The 8,402-nt window shown below is 34.9% G+C and overlaps 1 pseudogene; it reads left to right on the top strand.

Annotated features, from left to right (window-relative positions):
- The first annotated feature begins 341 nt into the window (after window positions 1-341).
- On the top strand, window positions 342-5,988 carry LOC125831052 (catharanthine synthase-like; annotated as a pseudogene).
- Window positions 5,989-8,402: the final 2,414 nt, after the last annotated feature.

Here is an 8,402-nt window from a genome sequence, read left to right as displayed (position 1 = left end):
GAAATTCGAAATATGTCATATAGAGTAAGATAGAGAGAGTACTCTCTTAGTTCACTTTTACTTGTTCATTTTCAACTTTTCATATCTTTTGAGAAATAAAGATCAACATGAATATTTTATCAAAATACTTCGTACTAATTGATGTATGCTCTTAAATTTTGAAACTGATTTGAAAAATAAATAATTAATGTTGAAAATAAAACATGAAAAAAATAGACTAAGCGAAGAGTGACCTTTTTTTTTCTCTCTATATAAACTACAATATGTTCCATTCATCTCCAACCCAAAATACAATATTTCCATACTCTGTTTTTCTAACATTTGCATACTTTGTTTCAACTATGGCCTCTTCCAACGACAACAAGAACAACAACAACAATGATGGCGTCATCGATTTCTTCCCATTCTATCGACTCTATAAAGACGGTTGAGTAGAACATTTCTACGAACTTGCTGGTGTACATGAAGTTCCACCATCGCTGGAAGATCCAACGACTGGTGTGTCATCAAAAGACATGAAAATCTCTTCTCACGTCTCCGCTAGACTCTACCTTCCAAAAAACTCCCTGTCCTAGTGTATTACCGCGGCGGAGGACTTGTAATAGGATCTGCATTTTTCAAAACAGAGCATTATTACCTCAACCATCTGGTTTTCGAATCAAATTGCATAGCGATTTCTATAGATTACTGTCTTGCCCCTGAGCATGACATCCAGACAATCCAGGATTGTTGGGATGATCTTCAGTGGGTCATATCACACTTTGTTTTTGATACCGTGGATTGAAAATCACGGTGATTTCAACCGTGTGTTTGTAGGGGGTAATAGTGCTGGAGGCAATATAGTTTATATTATGATCATGAGAGCCGGGAGGGAAAAATTGATCGGAGATGTGAAACTTTTGGATGCAATACTTGTTGACATTATTAATTCATCATCAACCTCTATTAATGATATTAATTCTAAAGAGAAGAGTAGAGGAGAAGTGGAGGTAATGGCGGCAGAAACAATATACAAGGATCCTAAGTCTCATTTTCAAATTTCACTAGCTGTTTTGGATTTGCCTACAAACAAGACACCTGGCATTGTCACATCCGTTAGATCATCTTGTGCTGGATATAATCCTCTCCACACATTAGAAACAATAAAGGAAGAGGTCACGTGATCATCAAATACAATTTGGTTAGTTTGTTAGATTTTAGTCCAATTAGAGATAGACAAGTGTATAAGAGTATTCTTTTGCTTCTTTGTTATTTTTCCTATATATAGTTGTACATATTGAGAAGAGAAATACACAGAGAAAAATTTCTCCATTCTACTTCTTTACAGTTTGTAATTCTTCATGGTATCAGAACAAGGTTAAAATCCTTTGCTCATTTTCTTCTTCTTCAGTTCTTCTTTTTCCTTGAATCCAAATAACACCTGATGTTGTTGTCACAAATACTTCTGAGGCATTGGACTCAAGCAGCCCTTTCTTTCTTCATGCTTCAGACTCACCAGGGATGACTCTACTCAACTCCACCTTCGATGGAAAAGGATATGGAGGTTGGAAGAGATCTGTTTTGATAGCCCTTTTAACTAAGAACAAGTTGGGCTTCATTGATGGAACCTATCAAGCTCCAACAATTGGTTCAGTTAATCACAAGCTCTGGGGAAGATGCAATGACATGGTAATTTCTTGGTTACTTAACTCACTTTCTAAGGAAATTGCAGGTAGCGTCCTTTACTCTAATTCTGCGAAAGAACTCTGGACAGACTTGGAAAATAGATTTGGACAGGCAAATGGTGCAAAACTATACCACTTGCAGAGAGAACTAAATGATCTTGTGCAGGGATCCCCTGATGTAGTAGGATATTTTACTAAGATCAAGCTTCTTTGGGATGAGCTGGATACTATGGACAATAATTTTGTTTGCTCCTACACTTGTACCTGTGAGGGAAAGATAAAAATGTTCAAATCAAAGCAAGATGAAAGGCTAATTCAATTTCTTATGGGGTTGGATGAAACATATGCAGGTGTAAGAAATAATATTCTTATGCAATCACCATTGCCAAATGTTAATCACGTTTATTCCTTGCTAATTCAGGATGAAAAACAAAGAGAGGGTTATGCTAGCTCTAACTTTCCTGTTGATTCTTCTGTTTTAATGGCTGCACAACAGAAAAACCCAGGACCTAACAGCTTTCAAGGAGGTTCTGATTTTAGAAATAGAAAGAATACTCTTATTTGTTCATGTTGTAAGAAGCCATGTCACTCTTTTGACAAGTGCTACAGAATCATAGGCTTTCCTCCGGATTTTAAGCTTACTAAAACTAAGAAATCATCTGGAATGTTTCAAGGAAACTCTGTTATGGCAGAAAATGGAAAAGGAAATGGTTTCAGCACAAAAGCAAGGAATGAAGGACCACAGTTCACTCATGAACAAATTAATCAGCTGATGCAGCCTCTTCAACAAGCTAAAATCACACAACATATGTCCTCACCTTCAGAGGTCAATGCTAACATGTTGAACTATGCTGGTAATATTTTCCATAATCCTGCAGTGTATCTTACATATGCTAATTCTAGTTCTTGGATTTTAGATACATGAGTAACTGAGCATATGTCTTATGACTCAAAGTTTTTCACATCTCTTCTTGCCTTACCTTTCCCCCTCATTGTCAATTTGCCTAATTCCTACAAAGTGAGGGTAACTCACAAAGGAACAGTCACTCTTTCTCATGATATTATTCTCACTGATGTTTTATTTGTTCCTTCCTTCAGAATCAATCTAATATAAGTGCACAAATTGTGTGTGCAACTGAATTGTTTACTCACCTTCTTTTCTTCTGATTGTGTTTTACAGGGCCATTCAGTGAAGACCCCTCTGGCACTTGGTGATGTTGTGAATGGACTCTATCATCTCAACACTTCTACGTTGTGTTCTCAGCTTTTTAGTTCTATTTGTTCTTTGTATTCACCTAAGGATGTCTACTCCAAATGTAATTCAGTTTCTACTCCTATAAGAAAGCAAAGTGATGTAATATTATGGCATATCAGACTGGGGCATTTGCCAATTCATGCAATGAAAAGAATTACATCTCTTACTTTTACTCTTCCATATGATTCTAATTGTGTTTTTGATATCTGTCCTTTAGCAAGACAATCCAAGCTTCCCTTTCCCTCAAGTTCCATTAAAACTTCCAAAGTTTTTGAACTTATTCATGTAGACACTTGGGGTCCTTACAAGTCTCAAACCTACAATGGTTTTCGGTACTTTCTTACCATAGTCGATGATTTCAGCAGAGCTACGTGGACTTACTTATTAAGTACCAAAAGTAATGTTTTTACCATGATCAAATACTTTCTTGATATGGTAGATAGACGATTTGGCAGTAAAGTACAAGTGATTAGGTCTGATAATGCTCTAGAGCTTGGAAGTGGGACTAATAACTCACAATTTTTTCTTTCTCAAGGAATTTTGCATCAAACATCGTGTACTGCCACCCCAGAACAAAATGGGGTGGTTGAAATAAAACATAGACATCTCTTAGAGACATTTAGAGCCCTATTACACCAATCCAAGTTGCCTATTTCTTTCTGGGGAGAATGCTTACTGACCGCAACACTCTTGATTAATAGGTTCCCTTCTTCAGTTCTAAAAGGGAAGACTCCATACGAAATGGTGTTTAACAAACTGTCTTCCTATCATTATCTGAGAAGTTTTGGGTTATCTATGTTTTGCTTTTACATTATCTCAAGGCAGACCTAAATTTGCTCATAGGGTTGTCCGTTGTGTGTTCTTGGGATATCCTATTGAGTAAAAGGGATATAAGCTTTTGAACCTCAAAACCAGAAATGTTTTTGTCTCGAGAAATGTTCAGTTTCATGAATCTATTTTTCCTTTCTCTTATCAGTCTTTCCCTCATCCATTGTTTCCTTACACTTCTCCCCTCTAGGATGATTCTACACATCCAACACCTCAACATTATGATAATTCTACTATTCAGACTCATGATATCCCTCCTCCTCATTCATATGAAATTTCCTACGGGTATGACTCCACCTAGTCTAGATCATGTTTGTCATCTTAGAAAATCATTATATGGGTTGAGACAAGCATCACGACAGTGGTATTCTCGCCTTGCAGCAACTTTGAACTTTAAGGGATACTCATCCTCTCTAAATGATTATTCCCTTTTCTTAAAAAAAAATAGGGGATTCTGTTTGTTTGGTAGCAGTTTATGTTGACGATATTGTTCTCACTGGTAATGATCCCATTGAATTGTCTATTCTAAAAGAGTTCCTTCATGCTGAATTCAGAGTAAAAGGCATGGGACACTTACATTATTTTCTGGGATTGGAGATACTGTGAGAGTCCCATGGCATCATTATGAACCAAAGAAAGTTTGCCCTCGACCTGATTTCAGAATTTGATTGTGTCCATTTGCCCTCTGTTTCCTCTCCTCTTTGATCCTTCAATCAAGCTTTCATCCACTTCTGGAGAGCCTCTTGTGGAACCAATAATTCATCGCACTCATAGGAAAGTTAAACTATCTAACACACACAAGACCCGATCTTTCTTTTGCATTTCAACACCTCAGCCAATACATGAATGAACCCAGACTTTCCCACTTTCATGCTGCACATCGTGTGGTAAGATACCTTCGAACAGACCCTGGCCAAGGTCTCTATCTCTCAGCCACTCCTTCACTGGATTTAATGGCTTTTTGTGATTCGGATTGGGCATATTGTCTTGATTCACGAAGGTTTGTAAGTGGTTTTTTCATAAGTCTCGGTGGATCCCCTATCTAATGGAAATCTAAAAAGCAAGTATCCATCTCCCTTTCTTCTGCCGAAGCAGAATATAGGTCTATGTGACAAGTCGTCGTTGAAGTCACATGGCTCAATCGTCTTCTCGGTGATTTGTCAGCTCCTCCATCTTTGCCCATACCAGTTCACTCCGACAGTCAAGCCGCAATTCACATTGCACGAAATCCTATTTTTCACGAGAGGACAAAACACGTTGAAATTGATTGTCACTTTGTGCGTCAACAATTTCTCTTTGGTTTAATCTCTCTTCATTTTGTGCCGTCATCTTCACAAGTTGCAGATTTATTCACAAAACCACTTTGTGGTCCCTCTCATACCTCTTTGATTGGCAAGATTGGTGTCTCTTCGAGCCCCTCCACCTTGAAGGGGGGTGTTGACATTATCAATTCATCATCAGCCTCCATTAATGATATTAATTCTAAAGAGAAGAGTAGAGGAGAAGTGGAGGTAATGGCGGTAGAAACAATAAACAAGGATCTTAAGTCTTATTTTCAAATTTCACTAGCTGTTTTGGATTTGCCTACAAACAAGACACCTGGCATTGTCACATCCGTTAGATCATCTTGTGCTGGATATAATCCTCTCCACACATTAGAAACAATAAGAGGTCACGTGATCAACAAATACAATTTGGTTAGTTTGTTAGATTTTAGTCCAATTAGAGATAGACAAGTGTTTAGGAATATTCTTTTGCTTCTTTGTTATTATTCCTATATATAGTTGTACATATTGAGAATTGAAATACACAGAGAAAAAATTCTCCATTCTGCTTCTATACAGTTTGTAATTCTTCAATACTTGCATTTCCTTATTTGATAATACCATCGATTGAAAACATCGATAAAGGTTTGGCTTATAAGCTTTGGAATAACATTTGCCCGCTCTCTGAAGGGGGAAATGATAATCCAATGGTTAATCCAGTCTCGACAAAAAAAGCCCTGGCTTATCGATGCTAGGGTGCTCGAGACTTTTTGTGTGTACGGGAGAGCAAAACGAACTTATCCCAGCAGAAATTGGGACAAAATTCGTCGAAGTTGTGAAGAAAAGCGGATGGAAAGGGGAAATTGAGTTAATTGAAGTTGAAGGTGAAGGTCACGTCTTCCAGTGTAAGAATCCTCAAGCTGAGAAATCTAAAGATTTGATCAAACTTATGGCTTCTTTTATCCAACGCAAGTGATCTGTGTCTTAGAATTTATGTTCTCTACCTTTTCAAGATAAAAATAAGTATAACTTACATAAATCACATAGTGTAAGACCTAAATTACATTTTATCCCTACTCTTTTCTATTTTACAAAAATCCCTTAAAATATCAGCCATCCAAATACATAAGTTTCATCCGGATACATTAATTGTGATACATTATAAAAGTTGTTTGTTGAGCTCAATATGGATATTAACATAAAATTGATTTTCTTTCCCATAATTCACGCAGATCTGATTGATATCAATCCACTCCAATCTGTAACAGCTTCACAAAATTCAAAATTTAGATTTTCATCTTCTCCATCAATTTTAAATCGTAAAAGTTTCACAAGAGGAATTGCCCTTCATTAGGAAGTTGGCAATTGTGATAGCAGACCAAGCCTTCACTCATCTAATAAAGGTTTATCATGAGGAAAATCTTCAGTTGGTTACGAATGGGATCTATAGATTTGTTCGGCGCCCCGATTATTGTGGTTTCTTCATTTGGTTTGTTGGTACACAAATAATGCTCTGTAATCCAATATCAACCGTTGCATTTACAGTTGTTGTGTGGAAATTCTTCTTGGGAAAGATACCTTGCGAGGATAATCAAGAACTCATGGGTACATCATAGGGAGTGGAGGGATATATATATATAAGAAACTGTGATTTTCCATATGGTGTTTGTGTCATTAATTCATTAGCTTCTTATCTGACAAAGGAATTATCTTTTGTATTATCTTCTTTTCCATCTCCGGCCGTTCAACCACTTCCTCCACCATTCCCTCTGTCCTCTCCACCATTGGTATATAGTTTTTTTTAATGTATCATTGTTATAGTTTAGTTTTGTCGTTTTGATGTGAATATGTAAGTCATGATACATTAGTGGTAAACGACCCGCATGTATTGTAATTTTGTATCTATAGATTATGATGTGGTCATTATTTTGTATACGGATGTGATTTGTATAAAAATGTATCATCATAATATATTGTGTATGATACATGTAATAAATGGATTAACAATTGAGACGAATAAGATATGTTTTGAATATCGAGTGTGTGTATCACAGATTTGTATAATGTATCAGGTTATTATTGTGTATATTGTACATATAAATAGTGTAACAATTAAGATATGTAAATTACTTGTTTTGATCAAGACAAATGTGGATGATACATTAATATATATCAATCTTAGATTTTTGTGAATGGTTGTATCATTGATAATTTTAATGTACTTAGTAAATGTTATAAGATGGTTACAAAATTGTGTCGATATGTGTTAGTTTGTTGTTAGATAGGTGTTGGCTTTGAAAATTGGAAAGAATGTATTTCATATAATGTATCACCGAATTTTTTAATGTTTGCAGATTGTTCCATGTCGTATGAGTTTTTATGTATCAAGATTATTATGGGTAATATGTACATATACATTGCATTCTAAGTTGGATAACACTGAACAAATGTTAAAGAGTGTAGATACATAACACACAACTGATTTGTTTTTGTCTATATGGCCTTTTAAATTTGAATAAGATTGATGATAAATTGAAAAACTTGATACATGCAAATGATACATTAGGAAGTGTTTATGTATCAAGTATATTTATATTGAACGTGATAAAATTAATTGAAGATTCAACAACATTAGAGTTATGTATCAACACCTTAAATATGAATATGATACATTGCATAAAACAAGGATGAACGGAGAATCATATGTATCCGGGAAAAAAAGGGTAAAAACAAAAAAAAAAAGGAAAAAAACGACAATGGAGAATATGAAAATTACCTAATTTAGTGATTTAAATTTTATTGTCTAGAGAGAGAATCCTTTTGAAATTCAAATTGAGATGAAAGTTGTAACTGATAAGATTGTGGAGTGAAATTAGGGGAGATTAAAGGAGTGAAAAAAGGAATGGAAAATGTGGAGTTAAGGCAAAAATACTTATGTATCCGGATGACTTAAGAATTGAGTGAAAATAAGGGATTTTGGAAATATTTTAAAATGGTAGGGAATAATGGAAATTATGAAAAATAAAGGTGTGTATATAAGTAATTAATCCTAAAAATAAACTCTGCATATATTCTATATTTCTCAGACAACTATGTTGTTATTGTTATGGTATACTATTAATATTAAATTTTCTTATCTTAAATTAGCGATATGTAATATCTACAATAAACGATATGTTTGCTATTGTTTAAAATATACTATATAAAAGAAGAGAGCAAATCAACTTTATTTTGAGTTTTCAATATTGAGCTTATAATTAAGTTGAGTTCCTTTCTTTTAAAAAGATGAACATCCTAATAAAGTATTCAACGTCAAATTACTTTAATAATTTCTCAATTTACGCCATAACCATTCAAGTAAAATGTCCATTCAAACAACTAAACCATTAT

This window comes from Solanum verrucosum, unplaced genomic scaffold (assembly GCF_900185275.1).
Source record: "Solanum verrucosum unplaced genomic scaffold, falcon-dt-bn FXZP01000049.1, whole genome shotgun sequence".
NCBI lineage: Eukaryota > Viridiplantae > Streptophyta > Magnoliopsida > Solanales > Solanaceae > Solanum > Solanum verrucosum.
The sequence above is the reverse complement of the archived record's forward strand: the minus strand, read 5'-3'. Positions and strand labels throughout refer to the sequence as shown.